At 52.2% G+C, this 15,658-nt stretch overlaps 1 protein-coding gene across 6 annotated transcripts in view; it reads right to left on the reverse strand.

Moving 5' to 3' along the window:
• MIDEAS (mitotic deacetylase associated SANT domain protein) overlaps positions 1-15,658 on the reverse strand; it is a 73,351-nt gene that overhangs the window by 41,470 nt on the left and 16,223 nt on the right. For 2 of the 6 annotated variants that reach the window (XM_063793008.1, XM_009428106.5), the window contains exon 1: positions 3,543-4,098. The exons of the other annotated variants lie outside the window; for them this stretch is intronic. The gene's annotated coding sequence lies outside the window, so the exon portion shown is untranslated. Of the gene's footprint in view, positions 1-3,542; positions 4,099-15,658 lie in introns of those variants that run through there. 6 annotated transcript variants of the gene reach the window in all.

Raw genomic sequence — 15,658 nt, forward strand, 5'->3', positions numbered from 1 at the left:
ATCTGAACTGATGCTCCAACTATTATTGCTCCCAAGTGTGTGACTGCGAGAGCCCATGTCAGAGAGTGTGTGTGTGTGCGAGCGCGCTGAGGTGGAGGGAGGGTGATCTGGATTCCAAATTGCAGTTTCCAACATTAAAGTTATGCTGTAATGCTTCTGATTCATAAAATGAGCTCATAGTCTCACAGTATCCTGAATGTTGCTTCGAATGCAAATGCAGGTCCCTTAGTAAGAATTGGGGATTTCAGCATACTCCACCCTAGCCCCGGCCCAGCATGCAATTTTTCAGTCCCAGAGTCAAGAGTTCTCATGTGCAGAAAGAAGCAATTCCTCCAACAGAATGCGGCCACTGGCTCTGCTTCCTGCCACCTGCAGTGAGTCAGGGAAGAATGGAGCCCCAGGCTGCTTCTGTACTGATGCATGCACGCCTGCACACACACAGGAAGGGTGCCAACCTGGGCTGACCGAAGGAAGTGCCCAGGCTAGCAGATCCCTAGGGAGATGGCTCCACAACTCTTTCACCCTGAGGTCCCCTTAGGGTCAGGATGACCGACACATGCACTCCACAAGGCCAGCTACAGGGCAGTGCCAGGAAACTGGGTTCACCAGCCCCAGAATCACCCACGGTGGACTGACATTTTTGAAACCAGTGATGCAATCTGAGGAGGTTCCAGGAGCAGGGACTCACTGGGCCCAACACATGACAAGTACACATTTTTTTTTATGGAGATCTTTCACTAATTTGTTCAACTAACATGCACTAAGACCAGGCGAGGTAGTTCAAGACTGTAATCCTAGCACTTTGGGAGGCCAAAGTGGGTGGATTTCTTGAGCCCAAGAGTTCAAGACCAGCCTGGGCAACATGGCAAAACCCCATATCTACAAAAATACAAAAATTAGCCAGGTGTGGTGATGTGTACCCGTAGTCCCAGCTACTTGGGAGGCTGAGGTGGGAAGATTGCTTGAGCCCAGGAGGCTGAGATTGCAGCGACCTGAGATCGCACTACTGCACTCCAGCCTGGGCGACAGAGAAAGACCCTGTCTCTAACAACCAAAACAAAAACAAAAACAAAAAAAACACTAAACACTTACTAGATGCCAAGCAGCATTGTGGGACCCGTTCAAGCAGAGGCTACCAAATACTGAAATGTGCTTTAAGCATTTTACGTATACTAACTCACAGAATCCTCACAGCAACTCTATGAAGGAGATACTGTATAGGAACTCTAGCTCAGAGTCTTTGTTTTTGACCACCACACTGCAGTATGTACACAAATAACTACATAAGGTGGAAATGAGTGTTCAGAAGATGGCTACAGCCTTCAGAAGTGGCATTTGAAACAGGATTAGAAGGATAAGCTGGAAACCCCCAGCCACTTTGTGGCTGTCCCCACCCCAGCATGAGCAAAGTTTTCTTCTGGGAGACCCAACTGCAAGAGAGGGGCTCTCAACCTGAAGATTCCTGGACTGGGCCCATTCCCCTTCCCCTCTTCTGTCAGAGGTCTTGGCACCCCTGGGCAGCCTTTCTCTGGGGACTCTAGACACAGGAGGCCCTCAGCTGAATCCACAACTGCATGTTGTCTTTTCTTGTGTTCCACTTATTGAAAGCAGCAGCACACAGGGTCAAACACTGGGGCTATTTTAAAATCCCACATGTAAAAATTAAATTCTCATCCCCATGGGCACTCCAGGGCGCTCTTTCCTGGGGTGGGGTGAGGAGCTGACAGAGTCACGGGAGTGGGGGTTCTGCTGGCACTTGGAGAGGCCACACTGGCAGTGGCTAGGCTGTTCCAGAGCAAGCTGGCAAGCTGTATGACCTGGGGGCATCCTCCGGGTTCTTCACCCCCTTGTCCCCCCGGGAGCTACACGGACCAGAGTAACCAGCCAGAAGCCAATCCAATTAGAGTGGAGACTGGACCAGGGCCATGCAACGAGATGGTTTATCACAGTAATTGAATGTTTACGCTCCTATTATTCACTGTCCAGAGCAGTTGGAAAAGGAAGACCTACGAATTCTCAACCCGGGAAGGCTTCTCCTTTTCCCTGGGTTCTGAAGCCACTTAACACCCAAGGAAAGGGGGCATTTCTCTGATCCAAAAGGGGCGTGTGCCACACCTTTGGTGGGAGGCTCTAGAGCAAGACAGGTGGTTTCTCCCCTCAGCTGAGGCCCCCTAGGGAGGACTGGCTTCTCGGTCCACCTTCACTAGGCCTTCAGTCTCAACCCTGAAGCTACAGGAACAAGAAGATCCCAGATCACCTGGCCAGGCTCCCCCTGCTGGAGCAAGCCAGACATCCCCTCCCCCAGCCGCAGCTGCCAACAGGGATCCCCTGCATACGCGGGCCACCGGGGCCTCCGTGGCCAGCCTCTCTTCCCCCATCCCACCGCCCCCCGCGCGAGGCTCCACAGGCTGGCACACAGGTCCCACGTGGGATGGTGGAAACAGGAAGCAGCCACCGTAGTTGTGACCAACAAAGTTTTAAATGGGGCATATAACTTCCCCTTTCATCTTCTCACCAGCTCTCGCTGGAGGCTGGGCTGGGATGGACACCCGGCCTCCACTTTCTGTGGCAGGTACCTCCTCCATGTCGGCCCGCCTTGGGGCTGAAGCCTGAAGGCCCCAGGGCACACGAAGTTCCCCTTCCTCCCCTAGACCTTTACCCAGAGGCCTTGGGGGCAACCTGACACACATGGTCCTGCATGTGCGACTTGGGAGGCGACGTGACCAGCTCCACCAAGCCGGCCATATGCAGGGCCCGGCCGAATCCCGGGTTTCGGCGCTGCCGCCAGGCACCAGGGAACACAGCTCCCCGCGAGGCACCGCGCGGGCTGGGAGGGCTGCGGCGGCGCGGGCGTGCGGGGGCGCGCGGGAGGATGACAGGTCTGAGGTGCGCCCGCCCGCGCGAAGCGCTCCAGCCTAGGCCTCTGCTGACTGCATTTGCCCCAGTTCCCCGCCGCCCCTGCACCTCTGTCCCCCAAACTCCTGGCGTGGACGCCGCGTCCAGGCCCACTTTCCCGTGCACGCTGGCAGGGGAAGGGGCTCCCGCGCCAAGTTCCCTCAGCTGGCTAGCCCCTCGCCGCGCCTTCCGGGCCTGGGCTCCGTCACGTCAGCCGGTCCCCACGGACACCACGTTTCTCTCCAGCGGAGGAGGAGCAGCCGGATTCCCGAGCCGCCGCGGGCCGCCGGGTGGGGAGGGCTTTCCTGGCGGGGCCGCGCCCGGGTGGGCGGGGGCCGCGCGCAAGCTGCGTAGCTGCACAAACACCGCGGGGCTGCGCTGCACACGCAGCTGCGGGCCGAGGGCGCGGACCGCGGGGGAGGGGGCGGCGGGCTGCAGGCGGCCCCCGCACGGCCACACGCGCCCGCTCCACCGCCGCCCAGGCCGCAGAAGTTCGAGCGCAGCGGCCCCCGCGGCCCCCTCTCCGGGCCGCGCCTGCAGAGCTGCAACCCGCCGTGCGAGCAGCCACAGCTCGCGCGCCGCCTGGGGTCCCCTCGCCGGCCCCGCCGCGTGCAGGCCTCGGCCGCCGGCCGGGCAGCCCCACTTACCCAGCTCCTGCCCGGGCTCCGGGCTCCGGGCTCGGCTGTCCCCCTTCCGCCGCGGGCCGCCGCCTTCGGTCGCCTCCGGGACTCCAGCCGCCTGCACGCACTCCCGATTTTAAAAACAAACAGGCGCCGTCGCCTCCCCGCGGCGCTCGCGGGGCTTCCGCCAGCCCGCGCCTCCCGAGGCTGAGAAGTTTGCTGGCAGGGCCCGGGCGGGACGCGCGGGCTGTCACCCCCCGCTTGCGATGCAGGAGCCTCGGCGCGCCCCGCACCCGTGCCGTCCGCCTCGCGAGCGCTCTGCCTCCCTCCGTGTCACCCCCAGTCCTGCGATGCAGTGTCAGGATTGCACGGCTCTGACTCATCGGTTGAGCTCACAGCTTGAAAAAAAAAAAAAGAGAGAGAGAGAGAGAGAGGGCGAGAGGCAACAGCGGAGGAGGAGGAGGACTCTGGCGTGCTACAAAGGATTGCACAACTCGAGGCTGGGAGCGCGGAGCGCCCAGCGGCCGGCCGGCGCGCGCGGCACCGCGGCGAGCAGGAACCAGCTCTACCACTTCATCAGCACAACTGTCTCGGGGCGGCCTCAGCCAGCAGGCCCGGCGCCGCCCACTTCCTGCGACCAAATAAGGCCGGGGAAGGCGTCCTTAAACCTCAGGCGGCGGCCGGGGCTGGGGATTTCCAGCAGACCTCACCTCCACTCACGAGTCGGTCGCCGTCCCCATCCCCCGCCCAGGCTGGCGCCCCCGATGGCTTTGCTGGCGGGCCACGCTGCTAGTTCCTTTCACACCAAGGTCAGGAGGAGACGGTGACGAAATGTTTGGAAACCCATCGAGCCTGCCAGGAAAGTGTGTGTGTGATGCTGGGGAAGGCACAAGTCGCTTTCTTCCACAAAGAAACTCTCTCTGGTTTTGGATACAGTAAATCATGCACAATCCTCTCCATGGCACTTTATTAACAGACTCTCCGGGTTTCACTTTCTGGCTCAAAAGCGTCCTGGTGCGTGTAAAGGTTATTGAGAAACTGGCCTCAGTCCCTAGAAAGGACCCACCATCTCCATCGCTTAGGTGAGGAAAATCTCCTGGATTTAAATCTAGCAACTCAGGCCAGAGTTGAGCGGCTTTTCACTCCATACTCACATTTTCCCCTGTCTTCCCTAAATATCCCCCTGATCAATTCTCAGGTCCAAGCCTTGATGCCTCCTTGCCTGACTGGTGGGAAGATGGAAAACATTTTTGCAGCTCAAGAGGTTGGTTCTGGCCCCCACATTCAATGGGGCTCTAGGGCCAGGGGAAAGTTCAGGGGAGTGTGTCCTATTCTTCCTTCCAAGTTTTTTGGTGGTGGTGCAGTGGTGGTGGTGGTGGCGGCGGCGGCGGTGGTGGCGGTGGCTGTTTTTCAAGGAGATGGGTCAGAAGGAGATTTTCCTTTGAAAGAAAAACCACCGAAGAATACCATGTGTCCTGGCAGCCACTTTTCAAAACACTGTGGCCAGACCTGAGAACCAGGTGCATCCCTCACTTTCTCAGGGAGAAGAGGAGGGAGGGGCAGCAGAATATGATTCCCACACACTCACTGGGCCTACAGGGCCAGGGTGGGGTGTGGAGGACACAGGCAAAACTTGGATCTTCTGCCCAGAAATCCTGCCAAACCTGCACTTGCTTCTAAGGGGGCATGGCTTTCCTGTCCTCTTCCACCTCTTTGCTGGCTGGAGCACCTGTGTACATGTACACCTGGAAGTCACACCTCCCCAAGAGGAGAAGGGCTTATTTGCACCATGTTATGATAGATAATGTCAAAATAAGGAACACTTAAAACAATCTTATCTACAAAATACAGGCAATTATGCCACAGGACTGGACCAGAGGACCTCTTGAGATCCCTTCCAGTTCAAGATCCATGATTCTGTGATTACAGTAAGTGAATAGAGGAGCTAGGGAAACCACCTTCTACAAAAAAAAGCCCGGGCTCCCCGATTTAGCATCTGTGATGACAGTATTGTTCCTGGCAGCTCTCAGAGCACTTCTCCATACAGTCTCCTGAAGAGCCCTGCATGTGAGTTTTATCTCTCTCAATCTGTGGATGTACTGAGGTTCAGACAGGTTAAGTGAATTGCACCAGGTCACAGGGCAAGCCAAGCATCTGTGACCTCTCTGCTCCTCCCCCAGAGGAAGGCAGTGAGCAATTGAGGAACTGCAGTGCTCAGGCCTGCAGACCCCCAAGCAGAGGCCAGACTCTCAGGGCTCCTGGCAAAGGATCAGGGTAGAGCCTTTTTACTTTTTTCATTTGCCTGATTTCTTCCCTCCCACTGACAACACATCCAAGTGAGGGAAGCAAAAGCAAAGCCATTTGGTCTCCAGTGCCCACTGCTGCCAAGTTCCTCTGCAGACCTGTGGCCATCCTCACCTCCCCTGAGAGCCCAGCCCCTGCAGTTGGCCTTAGGCCAGCCCAGAGTGAGCCCCTAAGAGCTTGTGCAGACCAGCCCAGGGATGTTCCCAACCAACCAGAAAACCTGACTGGGAAGCACATTGCTAGAAGAGCCTGCCATCATGGAGCCAGGGCCCAGCCTTCAGGGAACAGGTGAAAGCCACTCCAAAGGAGTGGCCCAGGAAGCAGCACACATAGTGGAGGCAGGTGGCAGGGGAAACAGAGAAGTCAGTGGCCCTGAAGGAGCCTTGCTCACCTTGGAGCGGCACCGCCCTTCACTACAGCTAAACTTCCAAATTCAGGCCACCTAAGAAAGGAGAGAGAAGAAAAGGGGCACACATGTGTGCAGGGGAGGAGGGCTCAAGACTATACCAAATAGCCCCCGCTTGGCAGGAGAAGTCTACCTCAAAAAGGTGGGCAGATGAGGCTATGTAAAGAAAGCTGCGGCGCTTCTGGGAAAGCCCTGGAGGTCAGTTTTGCTGCAGATATGACGGTGCAGAATCACTGACGTGTGAAGTGAAAGTTTTGGTTTTAGAAGCTCCAGCCCCTGCTACAAGTCTCTGGGGCAACCAAGAAGGTTGACCTTTCAGGGAAATGGGGAGGTGTTCCAGAGACCTTATCCACAGAGTGGGATTTTCTCCACCCTCAACCCTCTTTACAAACTGCACGAAAAAGGAGTACAGAGCTCCAGTTACCAGGGAGTGTGACAAGAGAGAAACACTCCAGGAAATAAAGCACCCTAGACAGAATCCTAAACTCTGATTCCCAACAAAGGTAGAATATGGCAAATTTGAGAGGCTTCCGAGGGCCACATCAGCTCTCTGGACTCCACTCAGAGTGGTCTGTCACTGCCCTGTGTTTCATCAGCAGTATCTAGACCATTAAAATCTTCCAAGGATGAGGCCAGGCACAGTGGTTCACACCTGTAATCCCAGAACTTTAGAAGGCTGAGGCAGGAGGACTGCTTGAGCGCAGGAGTTTAGAGACCAGCCTAGGCAACGTGGCAAAACCCAGTCTCTACAAAAAAAATACAAAAATTAGCCAGGTGTGGTGGCACATGCCTGTGGTCCCAGCTACTCAAGAGGCTGAGGTAGGAGGATTGCTTGAGCCCATGAGGTCAAGGCTGCAGTGAGTTGTGTTCACGCCACTGCACTCCATCCTGGGTGACAGGGTGAGACTTTGTCTCAAGAAAAAAGAAAATCTTCCAAGGGTGAATTTTATGGTGTGTGAAGTATATCTCAATAAAGCTGTTACGAAGTTGGGGGAAAGCTTCCAAGGAAGCCAGGTTCTCACCTCCCAGCCACCTTCCTCCAATAAGTCTGCAGCCATCATCACTATTTAAAAGAGAAGTGTCTTTCTCCCCAGGCTCCATACCTGCATTGCTGTCCTTTTCCCACTGTTCCTCCCCCAATGAGGCCAGCACACGTGGTGTGTTTAAGTAAACAACCAACCTTTACTAGAGCCTGGGGAACTGGGAGTACAAATATTGTTGAGGGCATCCCAAGTCCACGATGCCAGCCAGGTCCCTATGTCCCTTGTGTTCTTGTGTCCCTATTGTCGTTTCCCTCTAGAGAACTAAAGTACAACCTCCAGGACCTCATTACCTACAATTACAACAGAAAAAAAAGAAGGGCGTAGAAAACACAGGGACTTAGGAAAACTGTCACTGACCTTCCCTGAACCTCACTTTTTAGGCCCATAACAGATGCACTGTTTAAGTGTTCATTGCATGAACAATGAAAGGATGCCCACCTACCAGGGGCTTGAGAGGATCAAAAGGACAAAAAAACTGCTTTATAACTCAATCATGCTATGTACATATAAGAGGCTACAATTAATTATTTTTACTGTTTTACCCTGTATCTCCTCCCCAACCTAGGTTATCCCTTCTTAAGAACCTAGTTCCAGCCCCAGCGTCATGGCTCACGCCTGTAATCCTAGCACTTTGGGAGGCCAAAGCGGGCGGATCATCTGAGTCCAGGAGTTCGAGACCAGCCTGGCTAACATGGTAAAACCCTGTCTCCACCAAAAATACAAAAGTTAGCCAGGTGTGGTGGCGCACGTCTGTAGTCCCAGCTACTCAGGAGGCTGAGGCATGAGAATTGCTTGAACCCAGGTGATAGAGGTTGCAGTGAGCCCAGATTGCCCCACTGTACTCTAGCCTGGGCGACAGAGGGAGACCCTGTCTCAAAAAAAAAACCAAAAAAAACAAAACAAAAAAAACCCACCTAGTTCTTTTCCCTGAAAAGACCCCATGGGCCTCAGGTAACCCTCTCATGGGCACTGCCTAGAGAGACTTTTTCTGGCATTGACTCAATGTCTCATCAGGGGTGTCCTCCAACGCTTCTCTCCCAGCCTGTTCTTTGTGTCCTTTCCACCACACTTTTCCACAGGGCTGTCCTCCCAGCCTGAGTAGGAACACCCCTCCAACAGCTGTGTCTTCTCAGCCCTTTTTGCCAGGTCTTTTCTGAGCAAACCGGGAGCTCACAACCACCCCAGTCATGAAGTTAAGCCACTGTGTGCTGAGACGTCTCTGCACTGTCTTCTCTTTTATCCTTGAAAAAAACCCCAGGGGACCCTCCTCCTCCGCTCACATTGACTTCACCTGTTCTGGGGCAGGGCCATGCTTGCCACACCAGCCCACAGCTGTCTGTGTCCCTGGCCCTCCCACCTGCCCCCTCCCCAGCCTCCCTGCCCTGCAGGCCTGGGCCAGGTTCTGAGTGCCTTTGTCAGGCCTGAGAGGGAGCCTCTGTACATGTCCCCAGTTGCTGCTGTCACTCTGGGAGAGACGTCTGGCCGGGTGTAGGGAGAAGGACAAAACAGGTGTGGCTGCCAGGGAGGGCAGGCCAGCAGAGCCACAGGACAGAAACGCCCTTTCTTCACAGACCGAGAGCTGCCAACTTCTCAAAGGCCTCCCTTCAGCACAGTTCCATGCCCTCTGCAGAACTAGTCCCAGACAGACTTCCTCACTGGCTGTTCACTGGAGCTTGGCTTCCCTGTGTTGTGGCAATGGGCCAAGAGGAACAGGAACTCCAGAGACCCAATGTGTGCAACAGGGCATGCTTTAAAGCACTGATTTTAAATGAAAACAAATACTGATACATCATGGACTAGAATCCAACATTCATGCTTATGGGGGTGTACAGGTTAAGAGCACAGGCTGAGACCTGAGTCCAAATCTTGGCTCACACTAGCTTGATGACCTTCAGCGAGTTACTCAACCACCCATCTGCAACATCGGAATGATAGTAAGAGCTTACTTAAACAGTGTCTGGCACACACTAAGTCTTTTATAAGTGTTGGCTATCATTTTTTCTCATCTATTTCCTTGCTTCTGGTTTTGCACACTTTACCATCCACACTGCCATCAGAGTGATCACACCTCTCTTCAGTAGCTCCCATCATCTACTGCATAAAGCTGAGACTGTTAGCTAGACTGTTAGGCACCTTTCCCACACGATCTGGCTCTGCCCCACTTCCCAGCCTCAGCCCACATGGCTAAACAACCTGAAGTTCTCCAAGATTCCTGCATTCTCACCCTCATATCTTCACACATGCTCCTTCTCTCGCCACCTTGATCCCCACATTATCCCATGCCCAGATCTCCCACCAGACTTGACCTTAATGGCAGCTCTTCCAGGAAGCGTTCATTGACTCCTCCAAGCAGAGGAAGGACACTGGAGTGTATACTGTTGGAGCCCTAGATCTACTTTGTAAAGTTGGTACAATGTCCCCCAGATGCTCTGAGTGTTGGCTTTCAAGGACTCACAGCTACCCCATTCTCAAAAGGGGCCTTTGGTGGGACCAATTCAATAGTGGTGCAATTCATGCTCCAGCAGCAACACACACCTCCTTACTTGGCTTCTTCCCCGGCTCTACCCTGCTTCCCTTCCTCCCTTCCTCCAGAGACAATTTCTTAAATAAATCCCATGCACCCAAACCTCTGTCTTTGCTCCTAAGGACCAGACAGCCACTCTGTTCCCTAAACTCCCATGGCATCCTCTGTTTATCTTTACTCCATCACCTGCACATTGTTCTACACCTGCTTATTGCAGCATATCTGGAATCAGAGTGCCATCTACTAGGATGGGAGCTCCTGAAGGGCACAGCCTAGATCTTCCTCACCTTAGTATCCCTGGTAGCTATACAGTGCCTGCACATGGTGGGTGCTCAGTGAATGCCTGTTGATAAATGCATGAATAAAACAGTATATGTGAATATTTAAAGTAAGCAATACAATGTAACAGATTGCTGTTACTTTTATTACTGTTCTATTTCATTGATTCTAAGATACACATTTCCTCCATTTTAACATCTCTGAAATCAGGATGCATCTTACAATTGATAGCCTGTATAGTTTAATTAGCAGCACTTCCTCTTCCATTTCTTTTCTTTTCTTTTTTTTTTTTTGAGATGGAGTCTAGCTCTGTTACCCAGGCTGGAGTGCAGTGGTGCAATCTCGGCTCATTGCAAGCTCCACCTCCCAGGTTCATGCCATTCTCCTGCCTCAGCCTCCCCAGTTGCTGGGACTACAGGCAGCTGTCGCCATGCCCAGCTAATTTTTTTGTATTTTTAGTAGAGACGGGGTTTCGCCGTGTTAGCCAGGATGGTCGTCTCAATCTCCTGACCTCATCATCTGCCCGTCTCAGCCTCCCAAACTGCTGGGTTTACAGGCGTGTGCCACTGCCCGGCCTTTTTTTTTTTTTTTTTTTTTTTTTTGAGATGGAGTCTCACTCTGTCACCCAGGCTGGAGTGCAGCGTCATGATCTCAGCTCACTGCAACCTCCGACTCCTGGGTTCAAGTGATTCTTCTGCCTCAGCCTCCCAAGTAGCTGGGATTACAGGCCTCGCCACCACACCCAGCTAATTTTTGTATTTTTAGTAGAGATGGGGTTTCGTTATGTTGGCTAGGCTGGTCGCAAACTCCTTACCTCAAGTGATCCGCTGGCCTCAGCCTCCCAAAGTGCAGGGATTACAGGCATGAGCCACCACCCCTGGCCTCTTTCTTAGCTGTATATAAAATAACACTACATCTTCTAATCAATGGCTTCTTAGGTTCAGTGGTGTATGGTATTTGTATTATCAATAACTATTGAGGCTCAGTCTCCTAAATTCTGAGGCCTGCACTGCAAAGCCCACAGAGCTATGATGCCCATTATCTGAGCTCAGTAGCTGTTGGGCAAACAAGCTGTCATAGGGGCTGGGCATGGTGGCTCATGCCTGTAATCCCAGCGCTTTGGGAGGCTAAGGCAGGAGGATTGTGCTTGATGCCAGGAGTTTGAGACCAGCCTGGGCAACACGGCAAGACCTGTCTCGAAAAAAAAATTTAAAAAAATTAGCCAGGTGTGGTGGTATGCACTTCCAGTCCCAGCTACTTGGGAGGCTGAGGTGGGAGGATTGCTTGAGCCCAGGAGTTTGAGGCTGCAGTGAGCTATGACTGCACCACTGCACTCCAGCCTGAGCAACAGAAGGAAACTCTGTCTCAAGGGGGGGGGAAAAGGCTCTCATAAAATAACCTACAATTTCCCAGAGTTAAGAAGGACCCCTGTGTCCAGACACCTCTGGAAACTCCCATGAAAGTAGGCCCATGTAATGTGGAACAAGCTCTGCACTGGGAGTCATGAGAGAAAAGTTCTAAGCCTAGTTCTTCCTCTAATTTTCTGGATGACCTACACAGGATTTTTCTCACATCTGTGGAGCAGCTACTAAATGCCTGACATTGGCCTGGCACAGTGGCTCACGCCTGTAATCCCAGCACTCTGGGAGGCCAAGGTGGGTGGATTGCTTGAGCTCAGGACTTCAAGACCAGCCTGAGCCACATGGTGAAACCCCCATCTCCACAAAAAATACAAAAATTAGCCGGGCATGGTGGTGTGTGCCTGTAGTCCCAGCTACTTGGGGGGCTGAGGGGGGAGAATCGCTTGAGCCCAGGAGGCAGAGGTTGCAGTGAGACGAGATCACACCGCCGCACTCAGCACTCTAGCCTGGGTGACAGAGAGAAAGCCTGTCTCAAAAAAATTAAAAAATAAAAAATACATGCTTGAGATGATATGAGCCTACTGAGTCCACCCCAGCACCCTTGAAGGAAGCCATTTTTCCCATTTTATAGATAAGGAAGCTGAGGTTCAAGAAGGTTAAACAGCTCTGCCAAGGTCATACAGATGGCATTTGACCTCTGGACCCTCTGAAGCTTTCTCTCTGCTACATGAGGATACCTCTCTGGGCCCGTGTTTCCCAATAAGAAGTTTAATAAAATGAGGGATTACAGACTGGAGCCTCATGGGCCATTCTCCCTCACAGATGTGTTTTATTTGACTCACATATTATGTTTTATTTTAACTGAATTTATTGCCAACTGTTTTTTTTTTTTTTTTTTTTTTTTTTGAGACACAGCCTTACTCTGTTGCTCACTACAACTTCCACCTCCCGGGTTCAAGCGATTCTCCCACCTCAGCCTCCCGAGTAGCTGGGACTACAGGTGTGCACCACCACGCCTGGCTAATTTTTTATATTTTTAGTAGAGATGGGGTTTCACCATGTTGGCCAGGCTGGTCTCGAACTCCTGACCTCAGGTGATCTGCCAGTGTCAGCTCCCAAAGTTTTGGAATTACAGGCGTGAGCCACTGCACCCAGCCTATTGCCAATATTTTTTTTAAATCAGAAAACAAACTAAAAATCAGAACTTCTGGCTTGTCATGGAAAAAAAATTGGAAACCTCCTTCTTGGAGGTGGAACTGAGTAGCACTGCCAGGGAGGGTTGCTTAGGTGGGATAGACTTTCCAATTTTCCAAAGATCCCACCCATTCCCAGGCCACGAGTCACTGTCATTTATCATCACACTCTGCCAGCCTCTGTCATTTCATCCCTTCTGTTCCCTGCTGGCCTCTGAGTGCGTAACTCCTGGGCCAGATGCGTTCCAGTGCCCCCTCCAGCTCTAACAGCCTGTGGCTCCTCCCAGGGTCTCCCTCGCATCTACCTCCTGCCCTGTGGCATCCATCACAAGGGCTTCCAGGGTCTTTCCCTCTCACTCCCTCCCCAGAGTCACTGAGGTGGTGAGCTGGGCAGGTGTGGAGATGAGTGAGACAAGGTGAGGGGTGGGGCCAGTGAGGAAGAGAGGACTTGCCGTTTCCCAACAGGAAAGTGGTTCAAGGAGATAAATGAGGCGGGAGGCTCTGCAGTCACAGGACATGAGCAGGGTTTGACACATGAGGAAACACATCAGTAAATCATCGAGAGGAAAAACCTACATCAGCAGCAATTTAGGATATGCAAATTGGAATATCATTAAGGCCCCATTATGGCCCGCCCCAACATGAAAATAAGTAAATAAATAAAACAGGAAAGCTGCTGTTGGCAGGGCAGTTGCATATACGTTGCTGTGCTACCATAAACAGTTTAAATCTTTCTAGAATGTGATTTGGCATTGTGTTGCAAGAGGGTTTTTGTTTTGTTTTGTTTTGTTTTTGAGATGGAGTCTCACTCTATTGCCCAGGCTGGAGTGCAGTGGTGCGATCTTGGCTCACTGCAACCTCTGCCTCCCAGGTTCAAGCAATTCTTCTGCCTCAGCCTCCCGAGTAACTGGGACTGTAGGCACGCACCACCACGCCCAGCTAATTTTTGTATTTTTAGTAGAGACGGGGTTTCACCATATTGGCCAGGCTGGTCTCAAACTCCTGACCTGGTGATCTGCCCGCCTCGGCCTCCCAAAGTGCTGGGATTACAGGTGTGAGCCACTGTGCCCGGCTGGGTTTTTTTTTTTTTTTTAATTTTTGCGGCTATATTGTAGGTGTATATATTTAGTGTTGCAAGAGTTTAAAACGCTGACCAGGTAATTACGGTTGGTGGACTATATCCCATAAAAATAATCTAAAATGTCACCACAAGGAAGTTTTTACAAAAGATGCTCCACAGCACCTGTATATAGAGCCCATTCAGATTATGGTACGGTAAGGAAGAGTAACAGAATGAAATATGAAAGGATGGACAGAGGGAAACTATCTGATGAAACCATTTGGTGAAGTCCTGTTAAGTGACAAAATCAGCACCAAAAAATATGTCAGGTGAACTTATAAGCTGTGTTAAAACTGCAAAGGAATATTAGAAGCAATCAGAAGAGAATTCTAAATAGGTGTCATGTTTATTCTGTTAAGTCGATCAAGATGATTTATATAACAGTAACGATGACGGTGATGATCAGGATGATGATGATGATGGTGATGATGACAATGATGATGTAAGGGCCACTGAACAGGATTTCCTCATCATAAACATACCAGAGGGCAGGTAGGCCCAGGCCCCTGGCTTGATGAGGAAAGAAGAAGGAATGTAAACCGGGAGAGGAGGGATTGTGACTGGGTGGGGATGGTGCGGGGGAGTGCCTCCAGAGCATCCCTTATCTAGAGAGCTTTGAAACACCTCTCACCAAAGAAAGGAAATTACACAAATAAACCCACACCAATTAACCTCCAGCATCCTGGGTACTATGACTGCTGCATTTGGGCTCTCAATTTCACTAACACCTTATTTCAGCAACTTCTGAGGTGACACCAGGGCTCTTTGTGGGCTAGCCTAGGTACCCAACCACCATTTATAGCATTGTTTCTATGGAAATGTGTTTCAAGCTTCAAAAAACCGAGCTGCTGACAACCCTGGGGCACACACGTGGTCTCTAAATTGGGGAACTGAGAGGAACAGTTATTGCTGGGGCCTGGGCTCAAGAAGGCAGCTTGTTCCTTAGACACTATGGCACTTAATATTCACATGACCAGCAATGATCAGAACCAGGCTCAATGCCACTGTAGGGCGTGAAGATGAGGCTGGGGCATCTAGGAATAAAAACGATATTCTAGAAAAGCACAGAGACAGTCCCCAGCCCCACCTCCAAACACACACACACACAGCCATCACTTGTCATGGAACACATGAAGCTGGCCTGAGTACCCCTAATGAGCATCCAGGCGTGCCCTGAGCCCATACTCTCCATTTTCTCTCTGACCCTGGCACACCTCCAGCCACAAGGTCCTACTTCAATCTGATCACAGAACAACAAACTCCAGTCTTTGACAGTTCTGAAATTTGGTTTTAGCAAATATACACTGGAGATAACCAGGGCCCCAGCTGGGTCTGGGCGTCCCTCCACACGCATTCTGTCGGGCAGAGCTTCAGCAGGCTCCAACCTGCGAACTCAAGGTACGCCGGGGGCTCTCCAGCTGCCACCCACCTGGGGACTCTGCACAACACCAAGGAGTCTCCCTGTCCTGCCCTGGTCACATTCCTGGGCTGGTCACAGCAAGGGGATGATCATGGACCCTCCAAATAGACACTCCACGTGTTAAGAAAATAAGGCTCTCCACTCAGAAGAAAAGGCTACTACACACGAGGGGAGTGGTGGGTGAGAAGGCCATTCACCAGATGTCCAGAGATTCTGAGATGCCACAGAGATATGAGAAGGTGCTCAGAAGACAGTCAGCTGCTCAGCGCCACGCCCATACCTGCAGCTGCGCGTCCCAGCAGATCTCACGGCAAGACGTGGGGTCAGACAGCCCTGCCTGCTAGGTCAGATGTGAACTGGATGGATGTGGCTAGCATTAAAGAGCAACTAAATTCAACACTTCAATTAATATGTGCAACAATGTAAGTGAGCAAGACACTACCTCACTAGGGCCCCACCTGGGTTAGAAAAGGCTGCAGGAGGTCAATTAGCA

This window comes from Pan troglodytes, chromosome 15 (assembly GCF_028858775.2).
Source record: "Pan troglodytes isolate AG18354 chromosome 15, NHGRI_mPanTro3-v2.0_pri, whole genome shotgun sequence".
Taxonomy (NCBI): domain Eukaryota; kingdom Metazoa; phylum Chordata; class Mammalia; order Primates; family Hominidae; genus Pan; species Pan troglodytes.